The 18,166-nt window shown below is 45.3% G+C and overlaps 1 protein-coding gene across 35 annotated transcripts in view; it reads right to left on the bottom strand.

Moving 5' to 3' along the window:
- Positions 1-18,166, bottom strand: part of F13A1 (coagulation factor XIII A chain) — a 274,375-nt gene that overhangs the window by 179,693 nt on the left and 76,516 nt on the right. Inside the window, exon 1 of one of the 35 annotated variants that reach the window (XM_082287001.1) lies at positions 11,305-11,393. The exons of 33 other annotated variants lie outside the window; for them this stretch is intronic. The gene's annotated coding sequence lies outside the window, so the exon portion shown is untranslated. Of the gene's footprint in view, positions 1-11,304; positions 11,394-18,166 lie in introns of those variants that run through there. One more of the 35 variants, XM_082287002.1, reaches the window with a different exon arrangement.

Genomic DNA, 18,166 nt, shown 5'->3' with positions numbered 1-18,166 from the left:
TCCTTGCCCTTTTTGCTATGGGAATTAAACTAAAAAACCAAGACTACATCTTAAACCCACATTCCACGACTTAAACTGGAGCTTTCTAAATAGCAGGAGAAAGGTATGTTTGTCATACCACAGAGACAGGGAGATTTGTTGTCTAAAAATCATTTAGGGGTTGGCAGCTCAGTATCTCTGCTGTCCTCTAAATTTAAAAGGGCTTTACCCCTTCAGCCTAAGAATTGCCTTGGTTTCTTCCTTGAATTCCTGTTTCTAATCAGACACCATTTTGACATGATCAAGCAACAAAATCAGAATTCATCTTCACTGATCCCAGCACAGAAAAAGAATCCCTTGCTGTCCCAGAAGACCTGTGGTATATTCACGCTATTGCACCTGAATTCTAGTACATCTGGCAGCTACTGCAGATATCTTTCTGAAGTAGCCTCAAAAAGTTTAGTAAGGGCTCTGTAGCAACAACCAGGTTCTGAACAAAGCTCAGCTGTGCATGGATGAGAGCAATATCCTCCAGGGATGTGCAGCCTGAGCAAGAAAGTGGTGGGGTTGTTTTTGCTAAAACAAAGATCTGCACATTTCCACATAGTTCTCCTTGAAGTGAGGGGTATGAGGCAGAAGTGAACCCCATGGCCAGATTCTCAGCCCTTGCTGGCAAGATTGCCTGAATTGGAAGTGTCTTTATGCTATTCCTTCTGTAACGTTGAAAGATGCTACTCTTTCCGTAAAGATCCATTGTTTAAATTTCTCATACACCATCTCTTATGCTCTCTAGTGTAGCCCTAAAGTAATCCCATTGTGGCTCCATTTTGTTATTTTGATGGTGTTTTGCAGCACGACAAAAGAGAGTAGGGGGAGCAGGAACATCTAAATGGTGTTATTCCAACTGAAATCGAGTTTTTGCCACAGAAGACACAGGGAAGGTAAAGCATGAACTTATCTTTACCCTTAGCTCTCATGTAATGGAGCATGATGAAGAACCCACCTAGAGCACAAACTCCAATCTCTTTAATGGATCATTCTGAAGTAACCTTCCCAGGACTGACAAATGCTTCAGTCAGACAGATGGGTTGGGAGTCTGCTCCCCAAGGAGTTCCCACAGGGCTCAGGCAAACGCAGTGATCAGTATGCTACAAATACACTCACTGATCAGCTAAAGCTGAGATAAAACAGCTACTACAATGTTTCTACCAAGTCATGCACATCCTAGTCACAAGGTCTTCTGCGTCTCAGCAGGCAAAGTCCCAGACTGCCAGACGCGAACAGATCTCCCATCACCCCTTCATACCAGTACATCCCTGGTTCAGTGTGAAGGTGCACCCACAAATCCAGCTCCCACCCAGCCTCCTTACAGGGCTGTAACTGCTGAGACCCCCATTTCTGTGCAGCGGTAGGATGGGGCATATGCCAAGACCAACCAGCCAAGAACAGAAAAGCCTTCCCAGACCTCACATATGGATGCAGGACCGTCCTCATGCAGTGCAAGAATGCTAACTGTGGCAGATACGAGGGCAGATAGTCACACATTTTTACCCTGGAAGCGAAAGGGGGAAGTCTTGCTTGAACTGCTCTGTCAGCCGTATAGATTGCTTCTGTTTCCCCTCAGCACACACACCTCCAGGAGGCCTCAAAAACAAGTACTTTGGCCTAGCATTGGCTGGATAATGTGGAACTATTTAAAAATAAGAATTGTAAAAAAATATATTATGAAGCAATCCTTTGCAGACTAACATCCACAGGGTTAACTTCCTGCTGCCTGATCTCTTCCCTTGCTGCTCAGCCCAGCCTCCCCTTGAAGGCAGGGACATTCTGTGGTGCTTCAGCACCGCCCTGATCCAGGAAAGAGAGCCATTCATATCACAAGAGCTACATTCAAGCCCAGCTTCCCTCTTGCCTCTCTAGTGCAAATATATTATGAGTTGGCCTTAAAATGAATCTTAACTCAAGCACGCAGGTGTCTACAACAATCTCCCCAACAGAGTACAAAATAAATAAAAGAAATACAGACAGGACAAAACAGGTAAGGGGAAAAAAAAAAACATGGAAAAAAGTAAAGCTGCCTTTATTCTGCCCTTAACACAAAGTGAGATGCAAGATGTTTGCATAGAAAGATCCCAATCCTGAGGACTTGAAAACCTTCTCCTCCATCTGTTTCCCCCCATGAGACTACTCTGTTCCTCACGCATGCACCTCCTCCCAGAAGTTCTTTATGTATTTCTCCAGCCAGCAAGACTGAACAAGAGCAGCACATTCACCAAGTGAGCCCCGCCCCCCCCCTCACCAGACACCAACCATGGAGCCTGAAAGGATCAGAGAGGAGAGGTTTGTTTCAGCCAAGAGACTCATTGCCAAGAGGGATTCAAGCAGCTCTTGCTGGAGGAGAAAGGGGGAACCCTGAACAAAGAGATCAGTCAGAGAAGAAGCTCCGGAAGGGAAGAGCCTGGGGCTCAAGGTGATTTCTGCCAGAGGGCCATTTTGTTGATAAGGATTACAGAGTTACTCAGTCTGCCAGACATGAGCCTGCAAATGGTAAAGCATTCCCAGTTGGCCCTGTGAAAATGCCTATACCATCTAGTTATACAATAAGCCTTAGGTTGTTTTCCTAAACCAGGCAGTTGCTGGCAAAGCTAAAATAAACTACGGTTGCCTCACACTGCAGTAAAGTGGCCTCACACAATTTCCCTCTCCCTCCTGATACTTTCCCTCTTCCACACAGCTGCACAGAAGATACTGATGTCATCAATGCAAGATCAGGGCACTCCCAGTCCAAGAAGAGAACAACTTAAAAGAGGTTCAAACTCCAACCCTTTGATCAGGGGAGTGGCTCCACCAGAGCCAAAATAAATGTTTGCTGATAATCCCATGCCCTCTGTTTGCTTGTGTGGCTCCCATTTTATTAGCCTTCCTATGGTAAATTTTACAGCTGGGGTTAGCAGAGTGATAAAATGCACAGATTATATTCTTCACTGTTGCTGGTCTGCTTCTCCCCAGTTTAATGCAGCTCTACCTTGAAAAAATAAATACTTTGATCCAGGATGCTCTCTTGCTCCTTGCAAAGCTTCGCCTCCTTCTACTACTTGACAGTCATCAGTTTGGAGAACAACAGCCTGCTCCAGGGTGGGAGGAGAGCAAGTCACAATCAGATTTCCCTACTGAATGCTTGAGATGCTCTTTAGGAGAGCACTTAAATCAGAGATCCTCCTCAATCATTGCACCACTGACACGAATTTACCCCTTCCTCCCCGCCATGTTCTGGCTGGGCTCCAACAGGACCCCCCAGGTGTTGAAATACAAATAAGTGCAGGATCCAGACCACAGAAACTTATTGGCATCCTGATTTGATTTCTCACCCCACCACCGCTGAAGCAGAAACTTCAGTGTCTACACAGTAAGTTTTGATTCAGCCCCAAACACAGTACCATAACTTTCATCTCCTCCTTCTTCTCAATTTATTCAAGATATGCCCCAGCTATTTCTCATTCTGAAAGTCAAGAGAGAAGCCAGCAGAAGAAAGGGGCTTGCTTTGCCTTTATTTTTCCAAGTTCAAACTCCTCAGATTGAAAACTACACTAATCTGCATCACTTAGCTAGAGACACCTTTGTTCTATCTACATAAAAATCAGAGATGAACCAATTTATTAACTGTGGCACAGCAAAAACTGAAGAAGCTGTCAGTAGCTCTCTAGTCCCAACATAGCATTTCTATTGCTTGGCAGCAGGCTAAGAAATTACTGTTCAGTCTTTAATGTTGAATTTTCTGAATGGAAAACGGTTTTGCCCCAGAGCTTGTATTTATTATTCATAGCTTGGTTTTCTCCCTAAAAACAGGAAAGTAACATCAAATTCAAGGCCTCCCTGGATTCCTAGGGAACTACAGACCCTGATCAGGAACACACAATATTTTTCCATTCCTAACTCTTTTGTCAGTGTCTCCAAGGGTAAACACATAACAAGAAGCATAAGAGTTCAGAAAAACATTGGTACCTTGTAGATGATGAGTACAAACAAACAGGCCTAGAGCCACTACTACAATGAGCTTTGGTACTGCAATTGCAGGAGGTGGGAAGCAAATAACACTGCAGGAGTCTTTCACCTCCGAGTCACTGCTGCTTGCTCACACAATCTTCTTCTACAGCATTGTCTACAATAGCAAACTGCTCCCACTGGCCAACGAAAAAGAGCAACATGAAAAAAAACCCAAGTAGAGCTAAGAAACAGACTCAAGTAGCCTCTTGGGTATCTCTGGGTTTAACCACATCAGAGAATTATGTAGGGGAAAAAAACATTTAAAAAAAAAATCAATCTTAGTTGAACTGTGGTAAAAATTCAGGGAAATTTTTCAATGTTGGCCTGACTGAAATAACAAGCTCTCTGTGCAGACCTTCATATACCTGATATCAGTCTTAGTATTGAAAGGTATTTTATCTGCTAATTTTCTGGGGTTTACCTTTCTCTTAAGATGAAACCCCAAACACAGGTGAGACAGAACTAACAGACAAATATTAAATTTTGAAGACTTTCTACTTGAAGTCAGGGGATGCAGCCAGATCAAGCAAAACACTCTTGTCTGGAAAGAGCAGTGGCTAAAGAATGGATTAAATGGAGGAAACTTCCAGACACAGCCTGGGACCACACAGCAGAGAGGACTGGTAAGACAGAGACTCATCACTAGCTATTTGAAAGAAAGACCAAAACTATTAAGTTGTACCTTGATAATATGGGGACTTCAGCAGCAAAACTGGCTGAAGGAATTCCTGATTGTGTCAAGACACTGGACTTGTGCTGTAGTTTTATTTACTTATTTTAGGCTCAGAAAATTCTCTGGCCTGGCTAATACCACAAAACTTTCAGCTGGGCTGAAGGATCAAGGTCCCAGGGTGCAGCATTGCTCACATCAAAAGCACTGCTAAGGTTTCTGCATTGCCCCACCACAGTGCTGCTCAGGAGGCACTGCCACACTACCAGGTTTTTCCACCACAGCGATTTCAAGATGCCCCTGCCTCCTCTCCTTTTTCAGTAGTAACTACACCCACAGGAAACACCGTAGAATGAGATGAAAGAGAGGAGGATGGGGAACACCGTGAAACACAGATATAAACCCAAAGAACTTGCCAAAGTGGTACATCAGAGGGAAGATTAGAAGCCCAGTCTGCTGTATTGCATAAGTGATTACATTTTGTACCATCTAGAGAAAATAAAATCCAACACCCATGCTGTTACTGGAATGTCTGCAAAGATAAATTGTTTCCTTAGAGAGGGAAATGCTGCCTGTACCTATAAGGTCCTGCACATCTCTAAGTGCTCTTGAGACCACGTTGAAGCAGCTGATGTGCCCCAGGAAGTGCACCCTGCTAATGAAGGCCTGCCCCAGCTGCTCTAGGAGTCATCACAAACACAGCATCCACAGCAGAGCAGAGCGCTGAGGCCGCTGGAGCTGTGCTAATGCCCATGACACCTCAGCTGTGCACTCCCCTTCCCCTCCTCACACCCACACGAGGTTCATTCTGCTCTGATGCACACCTGCTCACAAACCACACCAGCAGAAAGCTGCTCACCTCTGTCTTGGGCTTTCTTCTTGGACTGGCTCTGCTGGGGTCAAAGGAGCGCTGTAATCAGGAGCAGGGAAACGAGGTGGGAGGCTAAGAGATGCCTAAACTGCTGTGGGACTGCTGCTCACAAGCAGGGCAGTCCTGGACCCTGCTCAGTTTCATGGAAACTCAAACACAACAGCAAAAATAATTTGTGAACCCAATCCTCTAGGGAAACCAAGGTTCCCTCCAAAGCTGAGACCCATTCTACTGGCATCCCTAAGGGCACCTTTTCCCACAGTATCCCAAGCTACAGCCCCTCCATCCCAGGCAAGTCTTAGCTCTCCAGCTGACCCCCTCCACATCTCAAGAAGGAGTCCAGCCATGCCATCCTCACATCATCCTGGCTCAGGAGGTATTTGCAGCAGTACCCAGTGCAGTCCCAGCAGGGCTGCCTGTCTACATCTATGCTGCCTTGTGCAGCAGCCCAGGTCCTGTGCTAATTGGTGCTAGTAGATCAGAAGCCAAGAGGATGGGACAATGGCTACCCCCTTAAACCAGGAAAATCTGTCCTGTTCTAAGCAAAAGGCCTTACAACAGTGCCATAGAAAAGGTGTTTTCATTTCAAAGTACCTTCTTAATTTTTTTGCCTTTAATTAACATGAAATTTAAATATCAGCATTTGGACAATGGATCTGACCTTACCAAAGAGAACCTGTCCTGTCCTCCCCACCCTGCCGTGAATCAAAACAATTTATGTTCTGAGGCTCCCATCCCTGGGGGAGGAGGCGGACTTCTTTTCACCTAATGCAACAAAAAACCCCAAACCAAAACAAACCAAAAAATTGAGGTGTTTGCATGAAGTGGAAAAATCCTGTTTGGGCCAGCCTTTGCACACCAAAGACCATTCCTGGCTGCTGCACTGAGCAGCCCTAAAGCTGCAGCTGATTTTCCCCTTTGCAGCCCCGCAGCGTCCATCGCTTGGCGAGAAATCCGCGCGTGGGACTCGACGGCTGCTGCTGGTAACGAGTGGGTGTGGGACACGTCAGTGGGAAGCTGGGACATCCCTCCCTGCCAGGGCCAGCCAGGAGGTGGCACTGTTCAACTGCTGAGCCTTCCCGCTGCACTGGACTTGTGCCGGGGTTTTTTTTCCGCTCCTACCTCCCCCCGCTAATCTTTTTTCCTGCCTTGGGGATGGCGATACACCGTAGCAAAAACTCGGCAGAAAAAAAAAAAAAAAAAAAAAAAAAAAAGAGCTCGTTAAACAGGCGATGGCTTTATGATGTCACGGCTGTTTCCCTCTCGCATAAAGGGCTGGCCGGCCGAGAGGAAGAGGTTTACTCGGTGTAAGGTGATGTTGTACAACTTTCTCCCTCTAGCAAGTGCCGGAACTGTTCTGGTTTAACCCTCTGACACCTTGACCCAGCCCATTCAAAGTCCCTTTTTAAATTTCTTTTAAGCGGCCTACACCCTTAACGCACAGCAATGCAGAACACCTACCGAGCTCTGACCCAGCAGGCAAACAACAAAAGCGCTTTATCTCGAGGGACACGTTATCGCCCAACTCCCGCTCCCTGAGCAAACAGCAGCGGTGGCCGGGGACAGCCAGGCTCCTCTGCACAGTGACAGGGCTGCTGGACAGTGAAACAGCACTGACCTACCCCCCTCAGCAGTTTGTACCACGATTTGCTGAGCTGGGGGGACAGTCTTTCCTCATAGGACTCAACAAGTCCCTAATCCCCAGGGAGGAGGCAGCGATGCCGCAAGGTTTTCCAGAATGCATGTCGGCACTTTCATGTCCCAGCAGGGCCCCACGGGAGCATGGCTTGTTCACTGAAGGGAGGTGGCTGAACAAGCTGCTGCAATTCACAGCAGTGCTTAGACTCTCTGTGAATCTGTAATAAAGTTCCAAGTGGGAAAAACATCGTCAAAATATCCTGAAATTATCTCTACTCACACTTTGATAAGGCAGACACCAGCTTTCTTCATAGACATCGCCCCCCCATCAGCAACACTCACTACAGTGAAAAGCCCCATCATCCAGGAATTACTGATATTCCTGCAACTGTTTCATCATCTCTTTTTAAGAGAAAGACGACAGTGAGAACATATTTGCCGGATTTTTGCTCCTCAAACTTGTTTAGCAGCAGTGGAAGCAACAGGTGGGAAGTAACTAGCCAGCCGTGACCTGCTGGCTCTCCCTAAGCTGCATCTGGCTGTGGTTGGAGGGAAATCAGTGGTTGGAGGCTCAGCATGGGAACTGCTCACCTACACCATTTCTACTTTCAGGGCTTCAGAGAGTTCACGAATGAGTGCTGCTCCCTTGAGTAAGGAGGTCCACAACTGCTCAGCCTGCCTTTTTCAAGTAACAGCCCACATGAGTCATAGCAAAGATTGCAGTGCCTGTGTCTTTTTTTAGTGAGTTAAAAGTTCTCATGGCCACTTTTTTCCTCCCTGAAACTTGGCCCTTCTCTACCACAACTGCAGAAACTACCAGCAAGTAAGGCTTTGCGAGCTTGGTACACTGGGACAGTGGTGCCCCAGTTGCTGGCTAGACAGGCCACAGGTTATTCTTGCCACATGAGTACCGCACACCTCACCTTTCCTGAACATCATATACAGGTGGAAGAGCCAACCTGTGTACATGCAGACAGCTCAACACCTCTCAGAAACACTGCCCTTGTTGTAGGCGCTCAGACAAGCCTGTGCCCACCCTGCTTTCCATCAAGGCCATCAGACGGATGATCCTGAGCTGGTGGTACCAGAGAAAATCATTTTCCAAGAGCTCCTGGGATTCATTATAGAAACTACCCACAAGCACTGATTTTTCTGGAAACCAAGCCAATTGCCAGCTTTCCTGAGGGCCTGGCAGCCTCTCCTCTCCCACTGAGAGAGCTCACACCTGGTCTCCTGATACAGAAAAGACCATCATGAAACACAGATGGGGCTCCAGTGCCTCAGCTGCAAGAGCACTGCCAGGACCAGCATTTAAGAGTAGCCCACTGTCTGCTTTGAAGGGCTCTCTAAACAGGCAACAAGGACCAAGCCACAAGCCTTAGAAATTGCCCTACTGGGACCTGACTTGCCAGAGCAAATCTAGTGTCATACACCAACACAGTCCAAGTGCCTTGAAAATGGGAGGTTTCCAGTTAAACAATCATCTTGATCTTTATCAAAGCCACTTTTCTAGGACTTTACTGCATAAGGAGATATTTATCACTGAAGTGCTAATGGCTGAAGTATCATTTGTGTCCATAGTAAGAGATTATTTCAGCCTACATTGGCAAGACAAATCTTCCTCCGCAGAGCTAGAGCAACACTAACCCCAGCACAGTACTACTGTTACCCCTTCTGACCTCAGCAGCCAGCCAAAAATGTAAGGAGTGGTAAGTTTCCATTACAGGCAGATTTGATAGCTGAATGAGGTGTTCCCTCCATTCCTTGCAAAGAATGCACAAACTCCTTTTTTCTCCCCTCTACGATGAACACAGGAGAGATCAAACAAACGATGTATTTGCTCACATTCTCATGTCAGAAATCCGACATGAATTTCAAATGAAATTCATTTAAACTCTGTTTAAAAGCCTCTTCAAACTTTGTCAGTGGCCCTGGCTATTCCTGCTGCAGGACTCAAGGACACTGCCAGTTGTGGGCCACCAACCCTTTCAGTGCCAGAAATTACTGCCCTGCACAGTGGACAGCTGAGCAAAGCATACACTGCTCCCAAGCCACCTCCAATAACAGGCTGGTATGCTAGCAAACCTGACAGTACCAGGCATTAATAGATCTGCTCAGCCTCTGTAGCAGATACACAGCCCCTTCATTAACAGCTTCAGCTGCCAACACAAGACTCAGCAGATTTTGTTTCCTGAGAATCACCCTCAGATCACTGGCTCTTACATCCTTGCAAACCCCTGTCTGCAGCTGAGCTTCTCCCTCATCCCAGCACGACCATCCCTGCCATCCCTGCCATCCCACCAATGGCAAGCTGATCCTACTTCAGGGGAAAAAAAAAAAAAAAAAAAAAAAAAAGGAAGAGAAAAAGGTAAAGAGAGAAAAAGGGAAAGATGGGTGGGGGGGGGAAGAAAGGTAGCAGGGGAAGGGGGGGAGGAAGTTTAAAAAAGAAAAAAAAAAGAGAAGGGGAAAAAGGGAGAAAAAAAGGATAAAAAGGAAATCACTGTTGGGGAAGATGAAGGATACTGGGTTTGTGTCTTCTTAGGCAGCTCACTTCATTGTTAGGAAGGAGGAACACGGGAAAGGGGAGAGCTGGAAACTGTGTTCAGTAGCAGCTAGCCATTAGGACAGACTTCCTCAATCATTACAAGAACACCATAATTTTTCCCTCCTCAATCCTTTCACACTTGAAAAGTCAATAGTCAGCTGAAGCCCCTCCTGCCCATCGTGTGTGCAGGAGGGGTTCCAGTATTTCCACCTTCAGGTAGCATTAGGGGTCTTAACCCTTTCCTACTCCTGCCACTAAAGGGGAGAGGGTGGGTGAGTGTAGCAGTGTGTGCAGATTCTCCCCCCACCACCAGTTTCAGTGAGGCTTAGTCCGTTTGCAGTTTGACCTCAGTCTACTTGTGTCTGCAGCAGCCCTTGCTGAAATCGATAGAAAAGATCCCCAATTACAGTGGGAATTAAATTCCTTCTCTTTCCAATCAGTCTTCAAGTATTTCTTTCTGCTCTTTAACACTGCTGCATCCTTCATGAAAGGAGAGGGCTGAAATGGCCCCTTCTACTCACTTTCACCAAAGTGAAAACGGGAGGATGAGCCTGATCTGAAAATTGTACCCCCAACCTGTGTTGCCTTAAATAAGGCCGAGAGATGTTTACATGAGGTTTAATTCTGTCTTCTTTTGTTGGGATTCTAAGGCTGCTAATAAAAGCATCATTATGAAATTGGGTTTCTGGTCTTTTACAGGGGAGATGCTTTTGGCTTGAGAAATACTTGATCTTTTCCCATGAAGGGGAGAAATAAGGGGTGCTTCCTTTCAGGTATGGATGGCTTTTCTCCCCCCATCCCATCTCTAGGAATACAAAATAAACATGGCCTTATCTGGTTTTGCAGAGATCAAGATGTTTTCAAGGCTGAGTACCATGTGCTCTCATGACTTTTGTGAAAAAGAAGAGTACTGAATGCTTAGGAAAGAATCGCTCTGAAACACTTCTGAGCACTTGGGCACTAAAAGTACTTACTGCATTAGTTTCTTCATTACCACAATGTCTTTTAGGCTGGTCAAAACCTCCGTGTTAAGATATAATAAGGACTTGTTTTGTGCATTTTAACAAAAAAGGGAACTCCCTCTTCTTTTTCCTGTGTTACAGAACTTTTTTTAAAAAAAAATTAATCATGCTTGCCCTCACACTGCACTAACAGCTGACTCAGAAGACCCTGAACTATTTTGCCTGTTGACTGGGCTCAGTAAAGGAAAAAGCAAACAGCTACATTATGAAGAGTCTGTTAGATACCCAGATTATTGACATTTTAAGTGCCAGTGCTGCTAATAAAAACACAAAAGTGATAGGCCCATGAATACTCCCTAAAGTTATGTTCAATATTCCGGAGCCTGAAATCCATGACACAGTAATTATTATCTCTGTTTTGTTTCCAGGAGAAGCTGAGGCCAGTAGCACAGCTGGGAATCTCCTACACTTCCAGACTGCCAGCCCAGCATCCCCACTAGAAACTAACTGTCCCTTTCCTGTCTCTGACATGCCTCTGGATCCTCAAAGCAAGAGGCTGCCCCAAGAGAAAGCAAGGAGCCAGCCCATGACTCACCTGCTCCCAGACTAGTTTCATCCATCTCTCTCCTCCAGCAGGGAGGGAGAGGGGCTGTGCCAGCTCCCCACCCGCACAGGCTGGGGCACTGCGAGACCTCAAAGCTTTGTCAGTGCACAGGGCTGGTTCGGCTGCAGCCGGGGTCAGCCACAAGCACGGTGTCAGGGGGCTGTGCCAGCAAACACCAGCGCCTCTCCCAATCCCTGCTGAAGCGGACAGCACCAGGTGTGCTGCTGAACCAGACCGGGCGTGGCTCTCGCCCATCGCAGCCAGTCTCCAAGATCCTTCACCTTGAGTCAGCCGCTGGCAGGGCTCCCAGGGAGGCAGTCTGCTTTGCATCTTCCATCCCGAGGCAGCCCTGGCACTCGGGAGAGAATGGGCACACAGCGCTACACCTCTGTTCTAGGACAGCGTTGCAAATCCTTTTGGCTAATATACACTTCTATAGGAGGGAATAAACAGTGTCTAGAAGCCATTGAATCAAAACAGGGTTTGAACTGCTGGGATAAACATGCACCAACCATACGAATGCACTTCTATGAGCTGACAGCAGGTTTTTATCTGGTTAGCACTGAGCTCATCAATTAATTACAGACCAGCATGTCCACACCGTGGTTTCTCTGTGGTTTAGTCAAGTCAATTTTCCAAAACACTTTTAACTAACCTGGTCACAACCGAATATGTAGAAACATACTTCATGATCAGAGACAGCAGAGCATGGTCAGGACTCTCAGGCACACATAAACACAGCCCTTCCAACCCATCACAGAAACTTGCTGGGACTGCTTACACTACCCATGCCCACCCCAGCTCTCTTGCAGGGGCTGCTACACTCCCCAGTGATGCTGGAGGAAAGGGATACATGCCTGGGTCTTATCTGTTTTATGTTAGAAAGGGTAACATTAAGTCTAAACTGCTGAGGAAGGTTTGTGTACAGCCCCCAGCCTGCAAATGGAAAGTAACAAACAGCTGAGGAGCAGTAGCATCTTAAACAGCTGCAGCTGTTTCCCCAGTGAACGTGATTCAGAGCCACAGTGTTCAAGAGCTGAAGCTCAGAACATAGCAACGATTCTTGCAAAATATTTTGCTTCTTGTCTTTTTTTTTTCCTTCTTCTCCCCCACACAGCTTTTTAACCTCTTGGTGCCTATGCCGAGTTCCTCCCAAAAATAGGTTTCAGGGTGGAACATACTTGCCACTTGATCCATGACTTGCTAAATTTAGCCAAACACAGACTGCCTGTATAAGATGGTTCTCTTGAAATGTCAGTAGCCACAAGTAAAGTTGCCAATGTCATCCAGGAAGTGGGACACCACGGCAGTTATATTTTTTACTTAAAATAATAATAAAAAGAGACTTTCTTACTCTGTAGAGATGCAACCATAAATTTGATTCCAAAAAGTAAAGAGAGTAAAGAAAGAACAGGCTTCAACAAAGCAGCACTTGAGCCAGAAGTGAACCTTTGTTTTAACATATGTAGAAGAGATTAACTCTTTGTATTTGACTAGAATCACTAAACGCTGAAAAAGAGAAAAATCCACCTCAGCTGGCTTTTGGCATTACAGAGTTAAAGTAGAAAACACAGTGACAGTCTAGAGGAAGGAAGGCCTTGGAAGGAAAAGAAGAATATACCAACATAACACACAGTTCTACCTTCTTAAGTTATCAGGTGTTCGATGTCAAAATCTGAAGGTATAAATACATGACTTCTGAAAAAATTACAAACACCCAACTGGTCCTCCATTCAACAAGGCACCATGATCCATGAAAACAGTTTTCCCAGGAGAAACACAGACATCTTAGCAGGGGTGACACCACAGGCTGCTAAAGAGCCTTTCTTTTGCAGTCCCTAGGCAGCTGTTTCTCCCTGTGCTCCTTGCAGCATCTCAAAGAGCCAAGTTCTGACAGTCAGCATCAGCCTAGGTGCAAGTATTCCCAAAGTAGCTTTTAAAAATATATATGTATAAAAAAAGATAGTTATCGATGAACTTAAGCCCATGTTTAAAGAACTAAAAATAAACAACACACCTCTTTAAAAATTATCTGGCAACAGTACCTTTAGAACCAGAGAAGCTCCTGTAGATGGAGTATCAGATCAGTTTATCTCTCCATGAAGGAGAAGGCAGGAACCTGAACTAGGAATAATGCTTCTAGCCACCTCTTCTCCCACTTCCATCCTTCCTAAAGGGAAAGTAAGAACTGCTAGTGAGGCCAAGTCAGTCAGGGGTCAGTCCTTAAGGCAAGGGAGTGCTGAATGAACTCCATCAGCTCCACTTTGCAAATTCCCCCCTGCATCCACAGACGGCGCTGCCTAGGCTCTGTTAGGTCTTACAGCTTAGAAATGACCCCAGCTGTAAATAAGCTCCTCTCTATGAGCATGTAAGACTGGTCACCTGCTATACATTCAGAAACATGAACCACTTGCTGGGAGCTCAGCTCAGTGGAGGAGGAATATAAATATGGGTGAAATTAAGAACTTGTTAGCATGCAAAATCATCGTGTTTTGCACCCAAAGTCTATAGAAAAGCAAAGCAAAAGCAGAGTTCAGCTGGCCCAGAGCTGCTGAGGTTCCCATCCCAGGATGTACAAACACATGAGGGCCTAAAACCTGGAGGAGGTTAGGAAGCATGTCTGAATGTGGGGCTCTGACTTGAGACTGGGGTATGGGTACACCCGGGCTCAAGAACTCTCTTGTTGTGTTGGCAGAAATGATGTCTCATATGTCAGTCACTAAAATGTGATATTGCACTCTCCTGGCAACCTGAGACCCTAGACTTTAAGATGCCTTTGGGGAATAACCTGTTGCATCTCAAATTTAACTAACTGTCTGGGCAACACAGAGCTATTTTCAAGATGAAGATGCCTGAACTTATCCTCCTAGAGACTGAAGCAAAGGAATGAGAGATTAACTGTGAAAAATGTATACATATTAAGAAATAGAGCTGTTATTCAATATCATGCAACATTTTCCCATTTGAAGAGCTGCCTGACTCTTCAGATAGATAAGCTTCTGGCTGTGATGGGATGGTTGTGGGAAAGGATAATACAGGGTTTCAGGTGGCTGTGGGACAAGAAAGTGTTCACTATGCAACCAGTGGTAGGGATGGTGCAGTGTCTTGTCATCAGTATTTTGCAGAACTCTCCATAAACTGATGACCTACTTGCCCAAAGTCACAGGTGACTATCTTCATATCCAATATAAATTTGTAAGGTATGGGTGTCACTGATACTGAGACAGTGTAACTTGCATTCTTTCTGGCATTCAGTGATCAGTAAAATAATCCTAACTATGTGCAGAGAATGATGATGGCAGGAAAAAGGGGAAGATGCATGATTAAAACTGATGGGTGGAGCCAACAGCATCAAAATTGTGCTGATTCATCTTCCCCATATTTTATATTTTAAACTTAAGGTCTTTTCCTCCATCCGCTAGATATCTCTAGGGTCAACTGAAGATCCAGCAGGCATGTAGTTTCACAGTCCCAAAGGCAGCAACATAAAAACATTCACCTTTTTTTTCAGCTTGCTTAGAACTTTTGGAGTCCTGATGACTGCAGCACAAATCAGAAAACTCAACAGCATTTCTTGGAGATGTTCACCAGCATAAAAGCTGCAAGCTAAAAGGGAAGCAGGGCCTTTATTCTTAATTAATTCTTATTTAATTCTAATATCTAGCAATCAGTTGGATAAAAATCTCTCTTTGTTTAACATTCAACAGCTGCTGTTCTTTTAATGCCTCCATAAGCTACTAATCTGGGTTCCCCAAGGAAGACCTCCAGCAAGAAAACTCTGAAAGAAATATCAGATCTTAAAAACTGTGGGTCTTTTTTTCTGTAAGAGGTGGGAGGGAGGGATGAAGCAGAGGGTTCAGAAGCACTTTCCGAAGTTTTCAGAGGCTTTGCACTGTTGCACACTCTCTTTAGTTTCAGAGTTCCTGCTGGGAGCTTCCACTTTTCACAGCCAACTGCAGATACAAGCTGTGCAGATGCATAAACCTCCCAACCAGCATGAGGAGGGTAATCCCAGCAGGGAAATGCAGGGCACAGTCTGAGCAGATACTGTCAGATTTGTACACCTGCAAACTTCCAATCATAAGAAACAGACCTGAAGCATCATCCTGGGCCAGAGCTCCTCTGGGTGCTAATAGTTTCAGAACCTGAGGCAGAGCCTTTGACTGCAAAGGCTCTTCCTTTTTGTGGTTTAAATGTCACTGCCTGTTAAGAAGAGAGAGTACTGCCTAAGCCATGGCAGCATCACTCAGGTTACACCACCATCTTGGCCAGCAGTGGGGTAAAACAGCCATTATTTAGTCCAGTGCAAATGTTATTCTCATTAAGCTTGTGCCAAGTGATTTGCTAGTTCAGCTAATCTGAATTGGCTGTGGGTACCCGAATGCCAAATAAGCACTTTCCCCTCTTTAATTATAGTCTTTATGTTTCATGATTTAGGTTGCTCCTGTCATTGTTTGCAAGGAGGATGGAGTTGCATAACAGTGTGTAACACGATACAGCTGCAGACGGGGCTGCTCAACCAGCACAAGCCCGAATAGAGAACAGCTTCTTCTGTTAACCAGCAGCTGAACAACAGCAGGGAAATCTCACCCATCCCTTTTCCACTGGTAGGGGAAAGGGAAGGCTTGTGGGCTGTCCCTTTACTCTTATGTCCAGCTCATTACAGCTACCAGCATATCGGTGAGATTCAACAAAATTCTCTCTGGTGAGTTCTGCCTAGAAAAGGAACCCAAACTGGTTCTGTGTGGAGAGTTGCTTTTGGTGAGAGTTTTGCCATCTTTATTTGAAGAAAATGGGAAACTCACCCCAAAAATTTCACTTTTCACTCACCAAGTGTCAAACCTAGTAGGTCTCCCTCAGGCAAAAATCCAATCTGTGTCAGCAGGACTGTTGGGTTAGTCTGTTTTGTTTTGTTTTATTTTGTTTTGTTTTGTACAAGGCCTGTAGGATCCAGTCCAGCAACTCTTCAGCCATCACGTTCGGGCCCAGGATTAGTCCATACTTGACCGGATCCTTGTACTTCTGAGGGAAATTCAAGAAGGGACAGCATTACTTTACACTTTTCTGTGGCCTACAGGAGGATCTGAGATCAGAGTCTGGGACCAAATTTTTTTCTTGCATTCTTCAATGTAGTCCCTCTGAAGCCACTGTGAGCAGATAAGCTACGGAGCAGAGCACAGCCTTATGTGGACGCTTGGACTGAGTGACTTATTTTTAGCTCAATGCTCTACCTTAATGTTTGTCTCTTTTAACAATGCAGAATAGCCCTTGCGGGTACCTGAGAAAATAAATGAGTTTAAAATCCTACGACCGCTTTGGAGTGCTGCAGATGTGTGTGGATGTTCATGTTAGTTTGTAAGGCACCTTGAATCCCAGTTTTTTAACAAAGGAAGCTGCACAGATGTTGCCATTTTTAAAATCAGTGCAGCTTCTGAGGTAAAAATTACACTGCAACTTCCTGGTTTCACTGTTGTACCCAAAATAGAAATTTTAAGTATGTTCATTGTGATTCTGGAATATGAAGAGTAGGATTTGTCAAATGAAATGAACAGCTGCACATGTTCTTTGCTGTGCAGACACAGACTGAGGAATTTAGAAGCTGATGAGTGCTACTAGATATAGAAAGACCACCTGAAAACCCCACGGGTGCAAATGCTCAGCAACAGAGATGTGACCTAGAAATCCTTTCACACATGGCTCCTAGTTCACTGTGTTGCACTGACCTGTAATGGCAGCTTAGGAAAAGCAACCCGTTTAACAGAGCAGTTTTTTAACTTGGTGCATGCCCAAACCTGATCCAAGCACATCCCATAGCACTTTGGCTACCAAGTGCGGATTGCTATTAAACAGACTGCTGCCTACATTAGTCAGGAACATTGCTTACTAAGTATGTTCAGACTTCTGGTTGTCTTGCACCAGCCTATTATCTGATCTTAAAAAGCTACCCGGCATTCCCCTGCCGGTGAAGGCATTGCAGATGGCTACGTGTCAGAACTGCAGCCATCTGCAGATCAGGTTGGTCTGCAGCTCATCATTCACAGTTCAGGCAGCGAGAAAGGAGATGGAGAGCACAACAAAAGCATCCAAAACACGGCCAGCTAAACATGACTTCTATGCCAGTTCAATTTCCTTGGGACTTTCCCAGCATTCTTACCCCAACTGTTCGCAGCAGTGTTAAGATTCAAGATTTCTTTTTCTGGCCCAGGCATCCTAATAGTTCTTCAGCCTGGCTGCAAAACTATATAAACAAGGATGAAATTCTGGCCCCTGCAAATCATGGCAAAACTCCCACTGATTTGAATGAAGCCAGGCTTTCTCCACACCAGCCCCCTCCACCTTCCAAAATGTATGAACCCAGATTTAAAATACATTTTATAAATAGAGCACTGAAACTGTACTTTCCAGGCTGAATAGAAGAGGGAATATCAAAGATTGTATCCTTGCTGTTTTCATTACACTTCCACTGCAGCTGGTTAACTGTGGTGGAACAACAGTTGTGATCCTGTGTTCTCACCGAGATTGTTACCAAAAATTAGCAAAAGTAGTTAAGTCAAGAGAGAAAGCTGTGAACGAAGTCAGGTCCCAGCTCCTGGAACTTTTTTCCAAGTGTTCTCAGAGTGCCTGTTTGTCTGCTTAACTGCAATTCATCTTTCATTCTTCCCTGTTGCTTATGGACTCCAGTCCTCAGTAGGATGCTAGATTCCTTGGCAAAGAGATGCAGGCTGTGTCGGTACCATTCTTTAAACTCCACTGATCATTAACTCATCTGCAAAATTCCTTCCAGCTATCTTACTGCTTCCCCTGTGCTGCTCCAATACATCAGCGTACCTCCAGACAGTCTTAAAGATTTTGG

Source organism: Coloeus monedula (genome assembly GCF_965178545.1).
Source record: "Coloeus monedula genome assembly, chromosome: 1".
Classification (NCBI taxonomy): domain Eukaryota; kingdom Metazoa; phylum Chordata; class Aves; order Passeriformes; family Corvidae; genus Coloeus; species Coloeus monedula.
This window is presented reverse-complemented; position numbering and strand designations above follow the sequence as displayed.